Raw genomic sequence first — 22,779 nt, 5'->3', positions numbered from 1 at the left:
GTGGAGACTTCCAGTCCCTAGTATATAACAACTTCTGGTCTTGACTATGGGGATTTCCGGTCCCTAGTATACAAGAACTTCTGGTCTTGACTATGGAGACTTCCAGTCCCTAGTACACAAAAACTTCCGGTCTTGACTAGGGGCACTTCCTGTCCCTGTTCATGGACAGTTCCTGTCACGGCTGTGATAGCACTTCCGGTCAGGCACCTTTGTCCCTCCCCCTTCGCCTTGGCTCGCTTCCTGTTTCCGGACACTTCCCGACCGAAAGCTGCAGGGGGATGCCCCACCCTCTTCCTGGGTGTGTTCTCCCCCCCATTTCCGGTTCCGCCCCCTCCAGGCAGTGCGCTGGCCCGAGTCGTGTCCCCTGTCGTGTCCGTGGTGGTCGTGGCCCTGGTGGGCACCGCCATCACCTACTTCTAATCTGGAGGTCGCAGACGCTGCTTCCGGGCTGCGGGCCGGGATGCAGGTGGGAACTGCCCCCTCCCAGGATGAGGGGGGGCGCAGGGCAAAGCCTCCCATGATCCCCCGCGGGCGCTGTAGCCTGTGCCTCCCTTCCCCCCCAGGCCCCGCCCCGGTGTGAGGCTGGATTCGAACCCGTGGCCTCCAGCAGCAGGCAGAAGAGTAAGAAGGAGCCTGGGGGGGAGGGACGAATAAAATCAACGTAAAGTACACATGCGCACTGTCAGGCCTGTCTGCCCCGCCCATCTTTCCATGGTGCATGCGCAGGCTCCGCCTCTTTGGAACCACTTCCCGCACATGCGCGTTGCGTGTGCCCAGGCAGCGTTTCCCTTCCCCTCTGGTGCCTACTCAGTGTGGAGATAGGTGCAGGGCGGGACAGGATGGTGATGGACAGCTAGAGTGTCCAGTCAGTCACTTGTGGGCGGGGCTTTGGCTTGACAGGACCTAAGACAGAGTAGGAGGAGGGGCCTGGAGGTAAATGACACCCTGTGTGGCCATCTAATTGCAATGGGCGTGGCCTGAAGTCGACAGGACACTTGATAATAAAAGGGGGCGTGGCCTGAAGGTGACAGACAGGACACATGATTATACAACAAGGGGGCGTGGTCTGAAGGTGACAGACAGGACAAATGTCCACACAACAGCCAGGGGGCGGGACCTGGAGGAGACAGACAGCCCCTGTGGCCTTTCAACAGCCATTGGGCGGGGCCTGGAGGTGACAGAGAGCCTCTATTGCCTTCCAACAGCCAGAGGGTTGGACCTGGAAGAGACAGACAGCCCCTGTGGCCTTCCAACAGCCAGGAGGCGGGACCTGGAAGTGAAGGACAGCCCGTGAGCCCATACATTCACTAGTGGGCGGGACCTCTGGGTGATGGGCACCCACAGCGTTCATAGAGCTAGCCACGAAGAGGCGTGGCTTCACACATATCGACTCTCCAGCTATTGGCTTGGCAGGGGGCGGGACCCAGGGATGATGGACAGCATGCCCTGCCTTTCAATATCACCCAAGGAAGAGGCGGGACTGGACCCCCAGCTTCCCTGGGCGGGGCCAAAGGATGGAGAGACAGGCGTGTCAGCCAATCAGAGCAGGGGGCGTGGCTGGAGGAGTCCCCCGGGGAAGCCAATGGGTCCCTCCCTCCAGAGAAGACCCAGATGTTGTGCAGGTGCAATGCATCCTAGGCCTAGGGAGACACAGACCTCCGACCTCGACTTATCCTACCGCCATAAGGAGCTATAGGCCCATCTGGGTCAATCCCTGGAGAGGTCATTGGGGTCCCCTGGGACAGGCACAGAAGGGGAAGAGGTCGCAGGCCTGGTCATCCACCCATCCATCCACCCAACTACCGCCCCCCCTTAGAGTGGTCCAACATCCGGGTACCCCACGTCTCCAATCCCGCTGGGCCAATCTGAATCTGAGTTCAGGTAGTTAGGGGCAGGACTGTCGTGTGAGGTCCAATCAGCAGCGAGTTGGATTTGTGGGGGGGCTAAAGGGCGTGTCTTACAGCTGGACAAATGACAAGTGAATTAGGAAAGTGAGGGCAGGGCTTTCATGGAATAGGCCAATCAGGTGTGAATCTAGGTGGTGGGATGTCTTGGAGGAGGGCGAGACCAAGCCTGTATCCTAGCAACCCACCGGAAATGGTCTTAAATGGAAGGCGGGAATAGTCCAATATCCTAGCAACCACTGGAAATGGCCTGAAATGGAAGGCGGGACTAGTCCAATACCCTAGCAACCACCAGAAATGACCTGAAATGGAAGGTGGGACCAGCCCTGTATTCTAGCAACGACCGGAAATGGTCTGAAATGGAAGGCGGGACCAGTCCTATACCCTAGCAATGACCAGAAGTGGCCTGAAATGGAAGGTGGGACTAGTCCTATACCCTAGCAACGACCAGAAGTGGCCTGAAATGGAAGGCGGGACCAGCCCTGTATCCTAGCATCAACCGGAAATGACCTGAAATGGAAGGCAGGGCCAGTGCCCGGCTTCTGACCCCGGTGACCCCTGACCCTGCTGTGCGGTGCCGTGCTCACGAGGTTTTATTGTGTGAGAAGTTAGAGGACATAGGCCCGGATGTGAGAGGGCCCCAGATGGGAGGCTGGGGAAAGGCCCCAGATGGGAGGCCCAAGGTGGAGGTCCGGGATGAGAGGCTCAGGATGTGAGAGTCCCCGGATGTGGGAATCCCTGGGTCTGAGAATCCCCAGATGTGAGACTCTCTGAATGTGAAAATCCCCGGATGTAAGAGTTCCCCAGATGTGAGAATCCCCGCATGTGAGAGTCTCTGGATGTAAAAGTCCCTGGATGTGACAATCCCTGTATGTAGGAATCTCTAGATGTGGGAATCCCCGGATGTGAGAATCCCCGGCTGTGGGAATCCCCAGATGTGAGAATCCCTGGATGCGAGAATCCCCAGATGTGGGAATCCCCGGGTGTGAGATTTCCCCAGATGTGGGAATTCCCTGGTCTGAGAATCCCTGGATGTGGGAATCCCCGGATATGAGAATACCCGGATGTGGGAATCTCTGGATGTGAGAATTTCCGGATGTGAGAGTCTCTGGATGTGAGAATCCCCGAATGTAAAAGTCCCAGGATGTGAGGGTCTCTGGTTGTGAGAATCCCCGGGTGTAAAAGTCCCCGGATGTGGGATTCCCCGGATGTGTAAATACATCCCCGGGAATCCCTGGATGTGTCACCAGAAGTGAGAATCCCCGGATGTGAGAATCCCCAGATGTAGGAATCCCCAGATGTGAGAATCCCCGGATGTAGGAATCCCCGGATGTAGGAATCCCTGGATGTGAGAGTCTGTATGTGGGAATCTCCGGATGTGGGAATCTCTGTATTTGAGTATACCCGGATGTTTAATACCCGGATGTGAGTCCCCGGATGTGAGAGGCGCAGGCCAGGATCTGCCGTAGCCCCGGGGAAGTTGGGGGTTGGGGGTCGGGTCGGGGTCAGAGGTCGGGGATCAGGTGGTCGCAGGCACAGAGCGGTCCGGGCGAGCAGCAGGGCTGCAGGCGCGGGCTCCAGGTGTTGTGTGCAGGGGCGAGGGGCGGGGCCGCGAGGGGGGCGGCGCGTGCGCAGCATCCGGGCCACCGCGGCCTCCACGCGCCTGCGCATCGCCATCGGGCCCTGCAGCGGGCGAGTCTCCCCCGGGTCCGCCGTCAGGTCAAAGAGCAGTGGCCGCCGGTGGCGAGTCATTCGCCGCCCCGAGCAGGCGCAGGCAGGGAAACCGAGGCAGGTGCCCGAGCCCGGCGGGTCGAAGCGTGGAGTGAAGAAGTGCAGCTTCCACACCGTGCGGCCTGCGGGGGGTGGGGGAGTAACATCCGGGGCCTCACATCCGGGGATTCCCACCCGGGAATTCACATCCAGGACATCACGTCCAGGGATTCACATCCGGGCATTCACATGCAAGACCTTACATCCAGGGATTCCCATTCAGGACTTCACATCTGGGTATTCACATCCGGGGATTCCCATCTAGGACCTCACATCCGGGGATTCACATGCAGGACCTCACATCCGGGAATTCACATCCGGAACCTCACATCCAGAACCTTACATCTGGGGCTTCACATCTGGGGATTCACATCTGGGGCTTCACATCCGGGGATTCACATCCGGGGGGCCCACATCCGGGCATTCACATGTGGGACCTCACATCCGGGGACTCACATCCGGGGATTCTCATCTGGGACCTCACATCCAGGGATTCCCATTTGGGACCTCACATCCGGGGACTCACATCCAGGGATTCTCATCCAGTACCTCACATCCGGGAATTCCCATCGGGGACTTCACATCCGGGGATTCCCATCTCATGACTTCCATCCAGGTCCTCACATCCCGGGATTCCCACATCCCGGGATTCCCACATCCGGGTCTCCCACCCCCAGGCCTTGCATCCGGGTCCCTGCGCGCATGCATGCAGCTCCCTCCTCCGCCCCAGGGCCCAACTGAGGTCGAGGCACTCACTTGGGTGGTCGAACCAGCGCACGGCGTGCAGCCGGGCCTCGCAGTAGTGTAGCAGGAAGTCGTGGCCTGCGGCCTGCGCCGTCCCCAGCAGCGCGGCATCAGGTCCCGGCCGTCCACCTCCCTGCGGGACCCGGATGTGCAGGCTTCTGGGCACTCAGAGACCCGGATGTGCAGGCCAGAGCCCCCAGAAACCCGGATGTGCAGGCCAGAGATCCCAGAGACCTGGATGTCAAGGCTTGAGCCTTTAGAGACCCGGATGTGCAGGCTTCCGAGCCCTCAGAGACCTGGATGTGCAGGCTTCTGAGGCCTTCAAGACCCGGATGTCCAGGCTCCTGAACACTCAGAGACCCGGATGTGCAGTCTTCTGAGCGCTCAGAGGCCCGGATGTGCAGGCCAGAAATCCCAGAGACCCAGATGTCCAGGTTTCTGAGCCCCCAGAGACCTGGATGTGCAGGTCTAAGACCCAGGCCTCTGGTCTTAGAGACCTGGATGTGCAGGCCTGAGGCCTCAGAGACCCAGATATCCAAGCTTCTGAGCGCTCAGAGACCCGGATGTCCATGCTTCTGAGCCCCCAGAGACCCGGATGTGCAGGCCTGAGATCCCAGAGTCCCGGATGTGCAGGCCTGAGCCCTCAGAGACCCAGATGTGCAGGCCTGAGCCCTCAGAGACCTGGATGTCCAGGCCTGAGACCTGGGCCTAGGTACTCAGAGACCTGGATGTGCAGCCCTGATGCCTTAGAGACCCGGATATGAAGGCCTGAGTCCTCAGAGAACCAGATGTCCAGGCTTCTGAGTGCTCAGAGGTCCAGATTTGCAGGCCTGAGCCCTTAGTTACCCGGATGTAAAGGCTTCTGAGCCCCCAGAGACCCGGATGTCAAGGCCTGAGCCCTGGGTCTTGGGTCTTAGAGACCCGGATGTGCAGGCTCCTGAGCCCCCAGAGACCCGGATGTGCAGGTCTGAGCCCTCAAAGACCCAGATGTGCAGGCCTCAGCCTCCCCCCCTCGGGATCCCCGAGGCCCCGGATGACCCCCCTTCTCCTCCACCCCATGGGGACCCAGGCAGGCGAACTCCTACCTGTCCGCCGGAACCCAGCCCCCGGCCAGGCGCACCACGGTGGGGAACAGGTCCATGAGGCTGGTGGGCTCAGGCACCAGGCGCCCTGCGGGCAGTGTCCCGGGCCAGCGCACCAGCCCAGGGACCCGGATGCCGCCCTCCCAGCCGCCCATGCCTTTGCCACCTGCAAGGGGGGGGCGGAGGGCAAAGGTCAAGGGGCGGGGTCGGGCTGCGTGGGAGGCCCCGCCCACCCTGCCTCAGTTTCCCCCTCGCCTCGGTGCACGCCGTTGGAACCCCCGAGGCGGGCGTCCCCAGCCCGGGCCTCCAGTGAGGCACCGTGGTCCGACGTGAAGTAGACGAGGGTGCAGCGCCCCAGCCCCGCACCATCCAGCGCTGCCAGCAGTCGCCCTGCGGGGGGGGGGGGAAATGGGTCCGTGCCTCAGTTTACCCCCAGCATCCACCGTGCCTCAGTTTACCCAACATGCATCATGACTCAGTTTACAAATTTCCATCGTGCTTCAGTTTATCCTCAATGCCCAGTGACTTAGTTTACCCAACAGGCACCGTGCCTCAGTTTACCCCCAACGCTCATCGGGCCTCAGTTTACCCAAATGCACTGTGCCTCAGTTTACCCCCAACATGCACTGTGCCTCAGTTTACCCAAATGCACTTTGCCTCAGTTTACCCAAGTGCACCGTGCCTCAGTTTACCCTAAACATGCACCGTGCCTCAGTTTACCCCTATATTTGGGCCTCAGTTTACCCAAGTGCACCGTGCCTGTTTACCCAAATGCACCGTGCCTCAGTTTACCCCAACCCGCTGACCCCGTCCCCGTGCCTCAGTTTACTCCCATCCCGGTGCCTCAGTTTACTCAACCCACTCACCTCGTCCCCGTGCCTCAGTTTACCCAACATGCACCATGTCTCAGTTTACCCAACATGCCCAGTGACTCAGTTTACCCAACATGCACCATGCCTCAGTTTACCCAAATACACCGTGCCTCAGTTTACCCCAATACCCAGTGACTCAGTTTACCCAACATGCACCGTGCCTCAGTTTACCCCTATACTCGGGCCTCAGTTTACCCACATCCACCGTACCTCAGTTTACCCAAATGCACCGTGCCTCAGTTCACCCTGAACATGCACCGTGCTTCAGTTTACCCAACATGCACCGTGCCTCAGTTTACCCAAGTGCACCGTGCCTCAGTTTACCCCCAACATGCCCAGTGACTCAGTTTACCCAAATGCACCATGCCTCAGTTTACCCAAACCCCGTGCCTCAGTTTATCCCCAACACACTGACCCCGTCCCCGTGCCTCAGTTTACCCAAATGCACCGTGCCTCAGTTTACCCCAACCCATTGACCCCATTCCCATGCCTCAGTTTCCCCCATCCCGCTCACCCCATCTCTGTGCCTCAGTTTCCCCCAACCCACTCACCCCACCCCTGTGCCTCAGTTTCCCCATCCCGCTCACCCCGTCCCCATGCCTCAGTTTCCCTATCCTGCTCACCCCACCCCCGTGCCTCTGTTTCCCCCATCCCACGCACCATGCCTCAGTTCCTGCCCCCCCGCACTCACCCACCATCCAGTCAAGCTCCTCCACGTTGTCGCCGTAGGCGCCGTGCGCACTGCGGCCCCGGAAGGCAGGTGAGGTGACCAGCGGGACGTGGACGTGGAGGAAGGAGACGAGGAGGAGGAAGGGGCGGGCCTGGTGCCTGCGGATCCACGTCAGACCCCGCCCCCACCATCAATAACCTCACTGATAACCGACCTGATCAGGTATTGCCAATAATCGATCAGATGATCGATAATTGATCCTGATCTGATCAGATATTACCAATAATCGATCCTGATCTGATCGATAATACCAATAATCGATCATGATCTGATCGATAATACCAATAATCAATAGTGATCTGATCAAAAATACCAAAATCGTGATCCGATCAGTTATTACCAATAATCAAACAGATCTGATCAGTTATTACCAATAATCAAACATCTGATCGATATGACCAATAATAGAACATGAGCTGATCAGATATTACTAATAATCGAACAGGATCTGATCAATAATACCAATATTCGATTGTGATGTGATCGATAATACCAATAATCGAACATCATCTGATCGATAATACCAATAATTGAACATGAGCTGATCAGTTATTACCAATAATCGAACATCATCTGATCAGTTATTACCAATAATCGATCATGATCTGATCAATACTACCAATAATCGATCATGGTCTGATCTGAGGTCTACCAGATGTCTCTACAGATCTACTAGATGGAACATCCGGGGACCTGAGGTCTACCAGATGTCTATAGAGATCTACTGGATGTACATCCAGGGATCTAAGGTCTACCAGTTGACTATAGAGATCTAGTAGATGGAATTGGTCCCCCTCCCCGACCCCAGGCTGACCTGTGGATGAAGGCCTCAGCCTCCCACAAGAAGAGCCCCGCGCTGGCCTCAAACCTCAGAGGCTGCTGGACGACCTGGTGATCCCTCATCAGGAAGCAGTCAGCATGGACGATGAAGATACCCAGGAGGTGGGAGGTGCAGGCCAGGAGCAAGGCCCCACATCCGGGGCCCAGCACCCAGGGCACCCAGCGCAGGCCCAGCAGGCCCGTGACCTTCCCAGCGGCCAGGCAGAGCAGGGAAAGCAGCAGCAGCTGAGCCCCCAGGTCCAGGGGCCCTGGCAGACGCGCTCGCTTCTCCGAGGGCTCCGCTTGCAGGCAGTCCCCCATCAGGGTGAAGGGGACCCCGAAGAAGGAGTCAAACCCGTGGTTCAGGGGGTGGTGGCAGTGGTCAGTGGGGGACTCACAGTTGAGGCCCAGGTGCCATTTGCCTGGAGGGGAAGAGATGGATGGATGAGTGAATGGATGGGTGGATGGATGGGTGGATGGATGGGTGGGTGGATGGTTGGGTGGGTGGATGGGTGGGTGGATGGATGGATGGATGGATGAATAGGGGAATGGGTGGGTGGATGGATGGATGGATGGATGAATAGGTGGATGGGTGGATGGATGGATAGATGAGTGGATGGATGGATGGATGGGTGGATGGGTGGATGGATGGATGGATGGATGGATGGGTGGATGGATGGATGGATGGATGGATAGGTGGATGGATGGATGGATGGGTGGATGGATGGATGGATGGGTGGATGGATGGGGGATGGGTGGATAGATGGATGGGTGGATGGATGACTTCTTTCTTACCTATGAGGCCGGTGGCATATCCCTGCTCCTGCAGGATCTTGGCGAAGGTGATCTCGGAGGTGGGCAGCCCGCCCGACACGGCTGCCCACTGCAGCACGCGCGCCCCGTTGGTGGTCACCATGCCTTCCAAGAGAGAGGAGAAGGACCCTAGGTCAGTGATGATGGCGTCCCGGGTCAGGAGGGGGTATCTAGCACCTTCAGGGGGAAGGCCTGCTGTGTCTGGGATAGCCTGGGACCTGCGCACCCGGGGTGGAAAGGACCCCAGCCCTGTGAGCCCCCGGGGGAAACCAATATGGCATCACTTCCGGTTTCCTGGCGTTTCAGGGGGGAAGTCCCAGAGTCTCAGGAATTTGAACCTGAGATCCTCAGAGTAGTCCTCCCCTCCCTCTGATGGACCTCAGTGCCCTAGATGTTGAGCCTCAGTTCCCTGGATGTTGGACCTCAGGTCCCCGGATGTTTGATGTTAGTATCCCGGATGTTGGCCCTCAGATCCCCGGATGATGGAGTTCAGTGCCCTGTATGGTGGATATCAGGACCCCAGATGTTGGACTTCAGTTACCCGGATGTTGTAGCTCAGTTCCCTGGATGTTGGATCTTACAACCCCGGATATTGGAGCTCAGATTTGAGTATGTTGGCCCTCAGATCCCCAGATGTTGGAGCTCTGTTCCCTGGATGTTGGGGCTTAGGTTCCCGGATGTTGGATCTTAGTACCCCGGATGGTGGATGTCAGGTCCTCGGATGTTGGAGTTCAGTTCCCAGAATGTTAGGCCTCAGATCCCCGGATGTTGGATCTTAGTACAATGGATGTTAGAGATAAGGTCCCCAGATGTTAGAGTTCAGTGCCCCGGATGTTGGTGCTCAGATCCCCGGATGTTGGATCTTAGTAACTGGATGTCAGAGATGAAGTCCCTGGATGTTAGAGCTCAGTGCCCTGGATGTTGGTGCTCAGTTCCCCGGATGTTAGGCTTTAGATCCCCGATGTTGGGTCTCAGATCCCCAGATGTTGGATATCAGGTCCATGGATGTTGGATCTTAGTACCCCGGATGTTGGCTCTCAGATCCCCGGATGTCCCGCCCCCACCTCCCCCCCACCGCCCCCTCCATTCCCCAAATGTCCCACCCCCCCATACCGACCCAGGCGCACAGGGTAGCGTCCCGTCAGGAAGGCCGCACGGCTCGGGCTGCAGACGGACGCTGCCGCCAGGTGCTGGGTCAGCCGCACGCCGTCCCGGGCCAGGCCGTCCAGGTGCGGGGTGCTGTGGGGGGAGAGGAAAACTGAGTCACAGCCTAGAACATACGGGGACCTGGGGTCTAACATCCGGGGATCTAATGCCCAACATCCCAGGAGCTGAACTCCAACATCCAGGGCCCTGAGATCCCACATCCGGGGATCTAAGATCCAACATCCGGGAACTTGAGATCCCACATCCGGGATACTAAGATCCAACATCTGGGGACCTGAGGTCCAACATCCTGGGATCTAAGGTCCAACATCTGGGGCCCTGAGATCCCACATCCAGGGTACTAAGATCTATATCTGTGGACTGGACTCCTACATCCGGGGATCTAAGGCCCAACATCCGGGGACCTGAGGGCCTACATCCGGACAACTAAGATCCAACCTCTGGGACCTGAGCTCAAACATCTGGGTACCTGGTCTCCAACATCTGGGACACTAAGATCCAACATCCAGGGATCTGATATCCAACATCCGGGGGCCTGATCTCCAACATCTGGGGTACTAACATCTAACATCTGGGAACCTGATTTCCCACATCTGGGTTATACTAAGATTTAACATCCGAGGACCTGATCTCCAACATCCGGGGCACTAACATCCCACATCCGGGGATCTGATATCCAACATCCGGGGACCTGATCTTCAACATTCAGGGAACTGAGATCTAACATCCTGGGAATTGAACTCCAACATCCGGGGACCTAACATCCAACATCCGGGGACCTGAGGTCCACTAGATGTCTATACAGTTCTCCTGGTGGAACATCCGGGGAACTGAGCTCTAACATCTGGGGTACTAACATGTAACATCCGGGGACCTGATATCCAACATCCAGGGCAGTAAGATTCAACATCCGGGGACCTGATCTCCAACATCGGGGACCTGATCTCCAACATCCGGAGCACTAACATCTAACATCCGGGAACCTGATTTCCCACATCCGGGGCATTAAGATCTAACATCCGTGGACCTGTCCTTCAACATCCAGGGCACTAACATCCCACATCCGAGGATCTGATATCCAACATCCGAGGATCTGATATCCAACATCCGGGGTACTAACATCTAACATCGGGGACCTGATATCCAACATCCAGGACACTAAGATCTAACATCCAGGCACCTGGGCTCCTACATCCAGAGGAATAAGATCCAACATCCGGGGCACTGAGCTACAACATCCAGGGTACTAATAGCTAACATCCGGGGACCTGAGCTCCCACATTCGGAGCACTAACCTCCAACATCTGGGGACCTGAGCTCCTACATCTGGAGCACTGAAGTCCAATATCTGGGGACATAATCTCCCACATCCGGGGTACTAAGATTTAACATCCAGGAACCTGATATCCAACATCCAGGGCACTAACATCCAACATCCGGGGACCTAGTCTCCAACATCCGGGGTACTAACATCCAACATCCAGGGAACTGAAGTCCAACATCCGGGAACCTGATTTCTCACATCCGGGGTATTAAGATTTAACATCCGGGGACCTGATATCCAACATCCGGGGCATTAAGATCCAACATCCGGGGACCTGGTCTCCAACATCCGGGGACCTGGTCTTCAAATCCGGGGTACTAACATGTAACATCCGGGGACCTGATATCCAACATCCGGGGCACTAAGATCCAACATCCGGGGATTTGATATCCAACATCCACGATACTAACATCCAACATCCGGGGAACTGAGTTACTAGATGTCTATACAGTTCTCCTGGTGGAACAGCCAGGGATCTGAGCTCCCACATCCGGGTAACTAAGGCCCTACATCCGGGCCTCCCCCTCTGCTCACCGCAGGCTGCGGTTCCCGAAGCTGCCCAGGTCGCCCAGGCCCAGGTCGTCGGCCAAGAGCAGCAGGAAGTTGGGGCGCGAGGGGGCGGGGCCTGCGCAGGGGCCAGGGGGGAGGAGGAGGAGGAGGAAGGCGAGGGGTGGGGCTGCGCAGCTGCTGTGCGACCTGAGGAGGAGAGAGAGGAGGAGGAGGGGTGGATGGGTGGATGGATGGGTGGATGGATGGATGGATAGGTGGATGGGTGGATGGATGGATGGATGGGTGAATGGATGGGTGGATGGATGGATGGTTGGATGGATAGGTGGATGGGTGGATGGATGGATGGATGGGTGAATGGATGGGTGGATGGATGGATGGTTGGATGGATAGGTGGATGGGTGGATGGATGGATGGATGGATGGGTGAATGGATGGGTGGATGGATGGATGGTTGGATGGATGAGTGGATGGGTGGATGAGTGGATGGATGGATGGGTGGATGGGTAGATGGATGGATGGGTGGATGGGTGGATGGATGGATGGGTGGGTGGATGGATGGATGGGTGGATGGATGGATGGGTGGGTGGGTGTATGGATGGATGGGTGGGTGGATGGATGAATGGATGGATGGGTGGATGGATGGATGGGTGGGTGGATGGATGGATGGATGGATGAATAGGTGGATGGGTGGATGGATGGATGGATGGATGGGTGGATGGATGGGTGGATGAATAGGTGGATGGGTGGGTGGATGGATGGTTGGGTGGATGGGTGGGTGGATGGATGGGTGGATGGATGGGTGGATGGATGGATGGGTGGATGGGAGGAGGGATGGGAGGACTCCCCCTCCCTCCAGGCCCTCTCCTGACCAACATGGCGCCCAGGATCGCGTCCTTCCCATGATGCTCCCCGTTTCCTGGAAGAGAAGGCCGGAAGCAGGAAGTGGGGAAGAGCTGAGGAACATCCGGCCACCCCAGGGCCAGGCTGCTGTTGCCCCCACCAGTACATCAGCCCCTCACCTTGTCTTTCCAGGCTTGTGGCAGGGCCCTGCAGCCCCCACCCCAGGGCATGGTGGGACATCCGGGGGGGCTCCAAAAAGCAATCGAAGCTCCCCCACCCCGGGTCCCCACACCTCTCCCCGTGTTCCCCAGAGGACGAACTCACATCCACAGTTCTCTGCCATCAGCGCCTGGGCCTGCTGCTCTCCCTGCCAGCCAGGAAGCTCGCAGGGGTCAAATGTCCACGTCACTCCAGCAGCCAGAACTCCACAACCCCCCTCCAAAATAAAAGTCCCCTTGTTCCTTGGAAAGGAACAGGATGTGGTGCTGAAGGGGAAGGCAGGGAAGGAAGGGAAAAGCCTGGAGTTGCTGGGCTGGGCGCCAAGAAATTGCCAGGCCTGGCAGAGGCAGGAGGAAGGGGAGGAGGGAAACCTCGAGAACTACATGGAGGGCTGCAATAAGAGTCAGGACCGTCAGGGAGCGTGGCCTGTGCCCAGGGGGCGTGGCCTGTGCTCAGTAGGGCGTGCCAGAGCTCAGGAGGGTGTGGCCTGGGCTGGGGAGGAAGTGAGGGACTCAGGAGGGCTTGGCCTGCGCTGGGGGGCGGAAGTGAGGAAGAATTCCATCCAGAAGCAGCATGGCTGCTTTATTGCCTCCGAGTCTGGGAAAGGACCCCAACGGCCAAAGCGCAGCTGGAGCCGGGGGCCAAGGTGTGGAGTGCCCGCTCCGCCCACATCTGGGTTCCACCTCTCACATCTGGGTCTCAACCCCTCACATCTGGGTCCCAACCCTCACATCCGGGTCCAAACCCCTCACATCCGGGTCCTGGCGCCTGCCAGTGGACCTGGAGTTAAGTAACATCCTGGTACTCGCCTCCACATCTGGGTTCCCGTACCTGGAGATCCCTAACATCCGGGTACCGACCCCACATACGGGTTCACGGACCTGGAGGTCCCTAACATCTGGGTACTCACCCCACATCCAGGTTCATGGACCTGGAGGTCCCTAACATCTGGGTACTCACCCCACATCCAGGTTCATGGACCTGGAGGTCCCTAACATCTGGGTAGTTCCCATTCCACATCTTGGTCCTGGACCCTCAGTGGATGTGGAGGGACCTGACATCCGGGATCCCCACACCACATCTGGGTCCTAGACCCTGTCAGTGGAAGGAGAGGAGCATGACATCCGGGACTCCACACGCCACAGCCAGGCCTGTGGATGTGATATCCGGGTCCTGCCCAGCACATATCTGGGTCCCTGCCACAGTCCACATCCGGGTTAATGGACGCGGACTTACATAACATCCGGGTTCCCCATGCAACATCAGGGTCCTGGCCCCTCAGTGGACCTGGAGATAGGTGACATCCGGGTCCCCCAGTCCACATCCGGGTCCTGGCCCCTCAGTGGACCTGGAGATAAGTGACATCTGGGTCCCTGACGCCACATCCGGGAGAGTGGACACGGAGGAGGGTGACATCCGGGTCCCCCAGTCCACATCCGGGTCCTGGCCCTTCAGTGGACCTGGAGATAAGTGACATCCGGGTTCCCCAGGCCACATCTGGGTCAGTGGACACGAATGAGGGAGACATCCGGGTCCCTCCCAGTCCACATCCGTGTACTGGCCCCTCAGTGGACATGAAGGAAGGTGACATCCGGGTCCCTCCTAGTCCACATCCGGATCCTGACCCATCAGTGCATCTGGAGGAAAGTGACATCCGGTTTCTCCATGCCACATCCGGGTCAGTGGACATGGAAGAAAGTGACATCCGGGTTCCTTCTAGTCCACATCCGGATCCTGGCCCCTCAGTGGACCCGGAGATAGGTGACATCCGGGTTTCTCCCAGTTCACATCTGGGTCCTGGCCCCTCAGTGGACCCAGAGATAGGTGACATCTGGGTCTTTCCCAGTCCACATCCAGGTCCTAGCCTCTCCGTGGCCTCTGGTCGGACTGCAGCTTCTGTACAGCACATGCAGGTTTGGAGCCCCACATCCGGTCATCTTCCAGCTGGGGCCCAGGAGTCTTGCTGGAGCCGGACATCCGGGTCTCACGCGCTTTCCCGGCAACCGAACCCAGCGGCCTAAAGGCAGGAATGAAGCCCCACATCCGGGTCTTCTCGGTCTGTTGCCTGGCAACCGAACACAGAGGCCTAGACGCTGCGGTGGAGCCCAATGTCCTGGTATCTTCACTTGGTTGCCCAGCAACCGAACGCCGCGGCCTACCGGCGGGAATGAAGCCCCACATCAGGGTCTCCTCAGTCCGTTGCCCTGCCATGGCACCCAGCGGCCTAGTGGCGGGAATGAAGCTGAACATCCGGGTCTCTGGCACACGGGGGTCGTGTCTGGGCGGCGCCCCGGGGTGGGCGTGGCAGACGTAGGCGCCGCGGTCGCATCGGAGGCGGTGCGCACCTCCAGGCTGCCGTCAGCGCCCAACTTGAAGCGGCCATGCCTCTGCGGCCCACGCAGCACCAGCCCGCCGGGCAGGCGCCAGGACACCGGAAGCGTGGAGGTGGGGCAGCGCAGCCGGAAGCTGCCGCCCAGCACCACACGCAGCGCCGCCCCCGGCGCCGCCCCAGGGGGTGGAGTCAGCGCCTCAGAGGGCAGAGTCGGTGCGTCAGGGGGTGCAGTCAGCGCCCAAGATGGCGGGGCAGGCGGGCCAGGGGGCGGAGCTGCCTCAGAGGGCGGAGCCAGCGCACCAGGGGGCGGAGTCAGCGCCCAAGATGGCGGGGCAGGTGCGTGATGGGGCGGAGCCGGCGCAACAGGGGGCGGAGTCAACGCCTCAGAGGGCGGAGCCGACGCCGCAGGGGGGAGAGCCCGTGCCCACCATTGCGGCAGCCGCACCCACATCCGGGCTTCGCCCGCTGGGTTGTGCGCCACGCACACCACGGCGTCGCTGCCACCGCTGTGCAGCGCACGCACATCCGGGATTTCCAACGTCCCGCGCGCATCCACGCTGATCCCTCCCCCCGTGTGACTGCGATACGGGACTGGAAGTACCAGCCCACCCGGAAGTTCCCACAGCAGGCGGGGCTCGGGGATGCCATCCGCCTGGCAGCGCACACGCAGACGCACCACGGGGGAGACCCGGATGTCGTCGTTCACGTCGTCATGGACGTCAGGTGTGACCCGGATGCGCGGCGCCCACAGCTGCACGTGTAGGCGCACGGTGGCGCGCCAGCCCCGCCCCGCCACGCACGTGTACGTGCCTGCGTCGGCCCGCTGCACCCCGCGCAGGCGCAGACGCCCGTCCGGCAGCACCCGGAAGTGGGCGTCCTCCGGGCCGGAAGTGAAGGCCATGGGGCGCAAGGCCGGCGTCAGCCATGTCACCGCGCGCGACCCTCGCGTCACTGGGCACGTGAGGGTCACTGGGGCGCCGTAGGGGACGGAGAGCTCAGGGGGCAGCAGGGTGGAAGTGGGAGAGGAAGAGGAAGCCGGAAGTGAAGCAGGAAGTGAAGGGGAACCAGGAAGTGAAGAGTAACCAGGAAGTGAAGAGGAAGAGGAAACAGAAAATGAAGAGGAAGAAGGAAGAGGCTGAAAGGAAGAGGAAGAAGAGGAAGAAGGAAAGGAAGAGGAAGAAGAAACATGAGAGGAAGCAGGAAGAGATGGAGAAGAGGAAGAAGAAGGAAAGGAAGAGGAAGCAGGAAAAGAATGTGAAGAAGAGGAAGAAGGAAGAGACTGAGAAGAGGAAGAGGAAGGAAAGGAAGAGGAAGCAGGAAAAGAATGTGAAGAAGAGGAAGAGGAAGGAAAGGAAGAAGAGGAAGAAGGAAGAGACTGAGAAGAGGAAGAGGAAGGAAAGGAAGAAGAAGAAGAAGGAAGAGATTGAGAGGAAGAGAACAGGAAGGGATGAGAGGAAGAAGGAAAGGAAGAGGAAGAAGGAAAAGAAGAAGAGGAAGCAGAGGAAAAGGAAGAAAATGAAGGATGGTGAGAGGAAGAGGAAGGAAGAGATGGAGAGGAAGAGGAAGAAGGAAAGGAAGAGGAAACAGGAAATGAAGAGGAAGAGGAAGACGGAAGTGACTGAGAGGAAGAGGAAGAACCCGCCCCAGGCCCCGCCCCCCCAGCTGTGGTCACACATCCGAGGTCTAACCCAGGCCCCAGGTCCCAGTTCCCCACACTCCCATCAGGCCTCGCGACCCGAACATCCGGGTCTCCCAGGACACCGGATGGGACCTGGAGGCGGTGGTAGGCAGTGCAGTCCTCCCTGGGGTCGGCGTCCTGGGTCACGGGGGTCACGGGAAGCCCGGGTTGCAGATAGGAGGCACCTGGCCCAGCCATCAACTCCACGCGCAGCCGTGCATGCGCGTCGCCCGCCGCGTTGCGCGCCACGCACACGTACTCCCCCGCATCATGTGACGTCACCGGACGCACGGAGAGCGTGCCGTTGGAAAAGGTGCGGACCCGGATGTCAGAGCTGGGGAGGGGAGGGGAAGGGAGGGCAGGAAGGAAGGAAGAAAGGAAGGAAGGAAGGAAGGAAGGAAAGAAGGAGGGAAGGAAGGAGGGAAGGGTAAAGGAAGGATTGGAGGGAAGGAAGGAGAGAATGTAGGGAAGGAAGGAGGGAAGGAAGGATTGGAGGGAAGGATTGGAAGGATTGGACGGAAGGAAAGATGGAAGGATTGGAGGGAAGTAAGGAAGGATTGGAGGGAAGGAAGGAAGGATTGGAAGGAAGGAAGGATTGGAGGGAGGGAAGGAAGGAAGGATTGGAGGGAGGGAAGGAAGGATTGGAGGGAAGGAAGGATGGAAGGATTGGAGGGAAGGAACGAAGGATTGGAGGGAAGGAAGGATAGAAGGATTGGAGGGAAGGAGGGAATGTAGGGAAGGGAGGTTGGAGGGAAGGATTGGAAGGAAGGATTGGAGGGAAGGAAGGAAAGCTTGGAGGGAAGGAAGGAAGAAGGGAGGGAGGGAAGGAAGGAAGAAGGGAAGGAAGGAAGAAGGGAAGGAGGGAAGGAAGGAAGGAAGGAGGGAAGGAAGTAATAGGAGGAAAGACCATAAGGAAGGGAAGACAAATTTGAAGCCAATGTTAGTTATTCGCACATGTGACATATGCATCCAATACTCATCTTGTATCGATCCCTGACCGATCATCTATCAATGATCGATCACTAGGGTTCTACCTTGCGATCTGGCAAGCCAGGACCTATCAATTACCTATTCACTGCTAATGGATCTACCATCCCCACCTCATCTCTATCAATATTTAATGGATAATCGATTTGTTATCTATGGTCTACTGTGTCTACATCATCTGTCTAATCCATCCTCTATCAATTAACTATCTATCAAGGGGTATCATCTTTATCCCAACTATGGGTGGATAGATGGATGGGTGGATGGATGGATGGATGGATGGGTGGATGGATGGATGGGTGGATGGATGGGTGGATGGATGGATGGGTGGATGGATGGGTAGATGGATGGGTGGATGGATGGGTAGATGGATGGGTGGATGGATGGGTAGATGGATGGATCGATGGGTGGATCGATGGATGGGTGGGTGGATGAATGGGTGGGTGGATGGATGAGTGGATGGGTGGACGGATGGAGGGATGGATGGATGGATGGGTGGATGGATGGATGAGTGGATGGGTGGATGGATGGATGGATGGAGGGATGGATGGATGGGTGGATGGGTGGGTAGATGGAGGGATGAATGGATGGGTGGATGGATGGATGGATGGGTGGGTGGATGGATGGATGGAAGGGTGGATGGGTGGATGGATGGATGGATGAGTGGATGGATGGATGTATGGATGGGTAGATGAACGGGTGAATGGATGGATGGATGCCCCCCACTTCCCACACTCACCTGCTCCCAGCATCCACCAGGCGCCCGTCTGGCAGCCTCCAGAACACGCGTGGGGCGGGATCCCCGCGCGCGTGGCAGTGCAGCGTGAGGTCAGCGCCGTGGGGCACGCGCGTGGCGATCGGGCCTCGGGGTCGGACGCTGGGAGGGAGACGCGCGGGCGCGGGCGTGACTTCGACGTGCACAGTGCGTCTCGCGCTGCTCAGCGCGTTGGCGGCCACGCACTCGTACTCACCGGCATGGCGCGGGGCCTGCAGGCGGCGCAGCACCAGCGTGCCATTGGGGAGGACGTAGACGTCACTGAGTCGAGGGTGCGTGTGCGCATGCACGGGTCTCGCGTGGGTCCCGTCAGGCAGACGCCAGTGCAGGGCCACAGGGGGCCAGGCCTGGGCTGTGCAGGGCAGGTGCAGGGTGAGGCCCGCGTGGGCCGACACGAACTCCGTGGGCGCCTCACGCAGCACGGGGGGAGCGGGGGAGGCATGCATGACATTTCCACGTGTGTCAGAGCCACGCATGCGCGCTTCATGTGTATCAGGTGAGTGTGGAAGGGATGTGATCGTGTCCCTTTCACGAGTGATATTTACACGTGTGACCATCGTGTGAGTTTCAGATCCACGCGTGACATTTCCAAGCGTGTCCATCGTGCCAGAGTCAGATCCACTCGTGTCCGTCCCACACGTGTCGGGCGCCGCCGGGGTCAGCTCCACGCCTGGGGATGGACAGACGGACGGAGGGAGGGGCAGAGGGACAGGGCGTTGGATAAGAGCCCCTGTGCTGGTCGGAGACAGTGCTCTGTCCCTCTGTCTGTCTGTCCGTCCGGCTGTCCATCTCCGTCCGTCTGTCTATCCATCTGTCTGTCAGTCTATGTCTGTCTGTCTGTCCCTCTGTCTGTCTGTCTCTGTCAGTCTGTCTGTTCGTCTACTTGTCCATCTGTCCATCTGTCTGTCCGTCCGTTTCTCTGTCCATCTCTCTGTCTGTCTGTCTATCCATCTGTCTGTCAGTCTATGTCTGTCTGTCCCTCTGTCTGTCTGTCTCTGTCAGTCTGTCTGTTCGTCTGTCTACTTGCCCGTCCGTCTGTCCATCTGTCTGTCCATCCGTTTCTCTGTCCATCTGTCTGTCCCTCTGTCTCTCTGTCCCTCTGTCTGTCCATCTGTCTGTCCCTCTGTCTCTCTGTCTGTCCATCTGTCTATCCATCCATCAGTCCATCCGTCTATCTGTCCATGTGTCTGTGTCGCTCCGTCCACCCATGTATCTGTCTGTCCATTCATCTGTCCATCCATCTATCTACTGTCTTACTGTCTACCTATCTGTGTATCCTTCCTTCCGTCCATCTCTCTCTCTCTCTCTCTCTGTCTATGGCTCTGTTTGTCTATCTGTCCATTGCTCTGTCTATCTATGATTCTGTCTATTTGTCCACTGGTCCATCCATCTAGCTATCTGTCCATCTGTCCACCTGTCTCTCTATCTATCTGTCTGCCTGTCTGTCTGGTGTCTGTCTACCTATCTGTCTATACATCCATCGGTCCGTCCGTCTGTCTACCCACCCACCTGTCCATGTTATCTCTTTCAATCCATCCATCCATCCACCCGTCTGTCTATCCATCCATCTGTCCATCTGTCTCTCTGACTGTGTATACCTCTGTCTGTCTATCTGTCCATTGGTCCATCTATCCATCTGTTCATCTGTCCATCTGTTCGTCTCTCCATCCATTCTTCTGTCTATCTGTCTCTATGGCTCTGTCTATCCGTCCATTGGTCTGTCTGTCTGTCTATCTGTCTGTCTGTCTGTCTGTCTGTCTGTCTACCTATCCATCCATTTAACCATGTATGTTTCTATCTGTCTGTCTGTCTATCCGTCCATCTGTCCATGTATCTCTCTGTCTGTCTGTCTGTCTCTCTATGGCTCTGTCTGTCCATCCTTCCATTGGTCGGTCTGTCTGTCTGTCTCTTTCTATCTATCTGTCCATGTCTCTGGTGTCTGTCTGTCTACGGCTCTGTCTATCGTCCATCAGTCTATCTGTCTGTTTATCCGTCCATCAGTCCATGTATCTCTCTGTCTGTCTGTCTCTCTATGGCTCTGTCTATCTGTCCATTGGTTTATCTGTCTGTCTGTCTACCTATCTATCTGTCCATCTGTCCTTCTATCTATCTACTATCTGTCTACCTGTCTATCCGTCCTTCTGTTCGTCCATCTGTCTACCTGTCTCTGTATCCATCTGTCTGTCTGGTGTCTGTCTACCTATCTGTCTATACATCCATCAGTCTGTCTGTCTGTCTACCCATCCATCTGTCCATCTATCTCTTTGTCTATGGCTCTGTCTGTCTATCTGTCCATTGGTCTGTCTATCTATCCATCCAGCTGTCTGTCTGTCTACCTATCTATCCATCCATCCAACCATGTATGTTTCCATGTCTGTCTGTCTCTCCATTCATCTGTCCATGTATCTCTCTGTCTGTCTGTCTATGGCTCTGTCTATCCGTCCATTTGTTTATCTATCTATCTATCAGTCTATCTGTCCATCTGTCTGTCTACTGTCTGTCTACCTGTCTATCCGTCCTTCTGTCCATCTGTCTGTCTGTCTCTCTATGGCTCTGTCTATCCGTCCATTCATCCGTCTATCCACCTATCTGTCTGTCTGTCTGTCTATCCATCCGTCCCTCTATCTATCTGTCTGCTCTATGTCTGTCTGTCTGTCTGTCTGTGCGTGTGTGTTTGTCTCCCCAGTCATCCTGTGCCCCACACAGCCAGGAACACAGACAACAGACAGACAGACAGAGTAAAGGACTTCGCCCCTCCCCTCCCCATGCCCTCTGACCTGTCCATGCCCTCTGCCCTCCCAGTGACCTGACCTCCCTGTGACCTCTCCATGACCTCTGACTACTCTGTGACCTCTGACCTCCTGTGACTCCTGGCTTCCCCATGACCTCTGACCTCCCAGTGACCCTCCCGAGACCTCCCCGTGAACTCTCCATGACCCCTGAGTTCCCCATGACCTTTGACCTCCCATCCACTTCTCACCTGCCCATGGCCTCTCACCTCCCCGTGACCTCTCCATGACCTCTGACCTCTCTGCAACAGCTGACCCTACTGTGACCCCTGGCTTCCCTGTGATCTCTGACCCCCCGTGACCCCTAACCTCCCCGTGACCTCTGACCGTATTGTATCCTCCCTGTGACCTCTTACCTCCACCTCCTATCTGGCTCCCCTCAGTCCCCCGCCCCCACGCCAAGAGCCTGCAGGAGACAGATGGGTAAACTGAGGCTCACCCGTGTCCAGCTCGTTCCAGACGCCACGGGGCGGGGTCACGGCGGGCGGGGCCGGGGGGTTGCGGGTCAAAGGTCCCCGGGTCACCATCGGGGGAAGCCGCAGGATGGGAAGGGAGGACATCCAGGGCACGGCCATGCAGGGTCATGACCACGGGGTCACGGGGGTTCACCGTGGGGCCCGGCCGGGCGCGGTGAGCTTTGTGCTATCGCCCCTGCCTGCGGCCGCCGCCAGGCCTCCTGGGAGCCGGAAGTAAGGAGGCCGGAAGTGAGGAGGACGGAAGTGCAGAGGTCGGAGCAGTGGATGCTCGAGGGGTGGAGGCCGGAAGTGGGGATGTCCGTGTCGAAACCGGAAGTGGAGAGGTCCATGGGGAGACCGGAAGTGTGGAAGTCAGAAGTGGGGATCTCCGAGTGGTAACCGGAAGTGGGGTGGTCTGACTGGAGACCGGAAGTGGGGAGGTCTGTGGGGAAACCGGAGGTGTGGAAGTCGGAAGTGGGGATCTCTCAGTCGAAAACGGAAGTGGGTAGGCCGAAGTAGTGGAGGCCGGAAGTGGGAATTTCTGAGTGGAAACCGGAAGTGGGGAAACAGGAAGTGGGGTGGTCCGAATGGAGACCGGAAGTGGGGATCTCCGCGTGGAGACCGGAAGTGTAGATCTGCGAGTGGAGCCCAGAAGTGGGGATGTTCGAGACAAAACCGGAAGTGTGGAAGCCGGAAGTGGGGTGGTCCGAGTGGAGACCGGAAGTAGGAATTTTCGAGTGGAAACTGGAAGTGTGGAAGCAGGAAGTGCGGGGGTCCGAGTGGAGACTGGAAGTGAGGAGGTCCGTGGGGAGAGCGGAAGTGGGTAGGCGGAAGTAGTGAAGACAGGAAGTGGTGATGTTCGAGTGGAAACCGGCAGTGTGGAGACCAGAAGTGGGGTGGTCTGAGTGGAGACCGGAAGTGGTGAGGTCCGAGTGGAGACCAGAAGTGGGTCGGCGGAAGACACAGAGAC

At 57.9% G+C, this 22,779-nt stretch overlaps 1 pseudogene; it reads right to left on the bottom strand.

Moving 5' to 3' along the window:
- Positions 1 to 416: 416 nt before the first annotated feature.
- Positions 417 to 13,072, bottom strand: LOC122095232 (annotated as a pseudogene).
- Positions 13,073 to 22,779: the final 9,707 nt, after the last annotated feature.

The sequence above is a fragment of the Dipodomys spectabilis genome, unplaced genomic scaffold (assembly GCF_019054845.1).
Source record: "Dipodomys spectabilis isolate Male_0828 unplaced genomic scaffold, ASM1905484v1 ptg000341l, whole genome shotgun sequence".
Classification (NCBI taxonomy): Eukaryota; Metazoa; Chordata; class Mammalia; order Rodentia; family Heteromyidae; genus Dipodomys; species Dipodomys spectabilis.
Note: the sequence above shows the minus strand (reverse complement) of the source record. Positions and strands in the feature narration are given on the sequence as shown.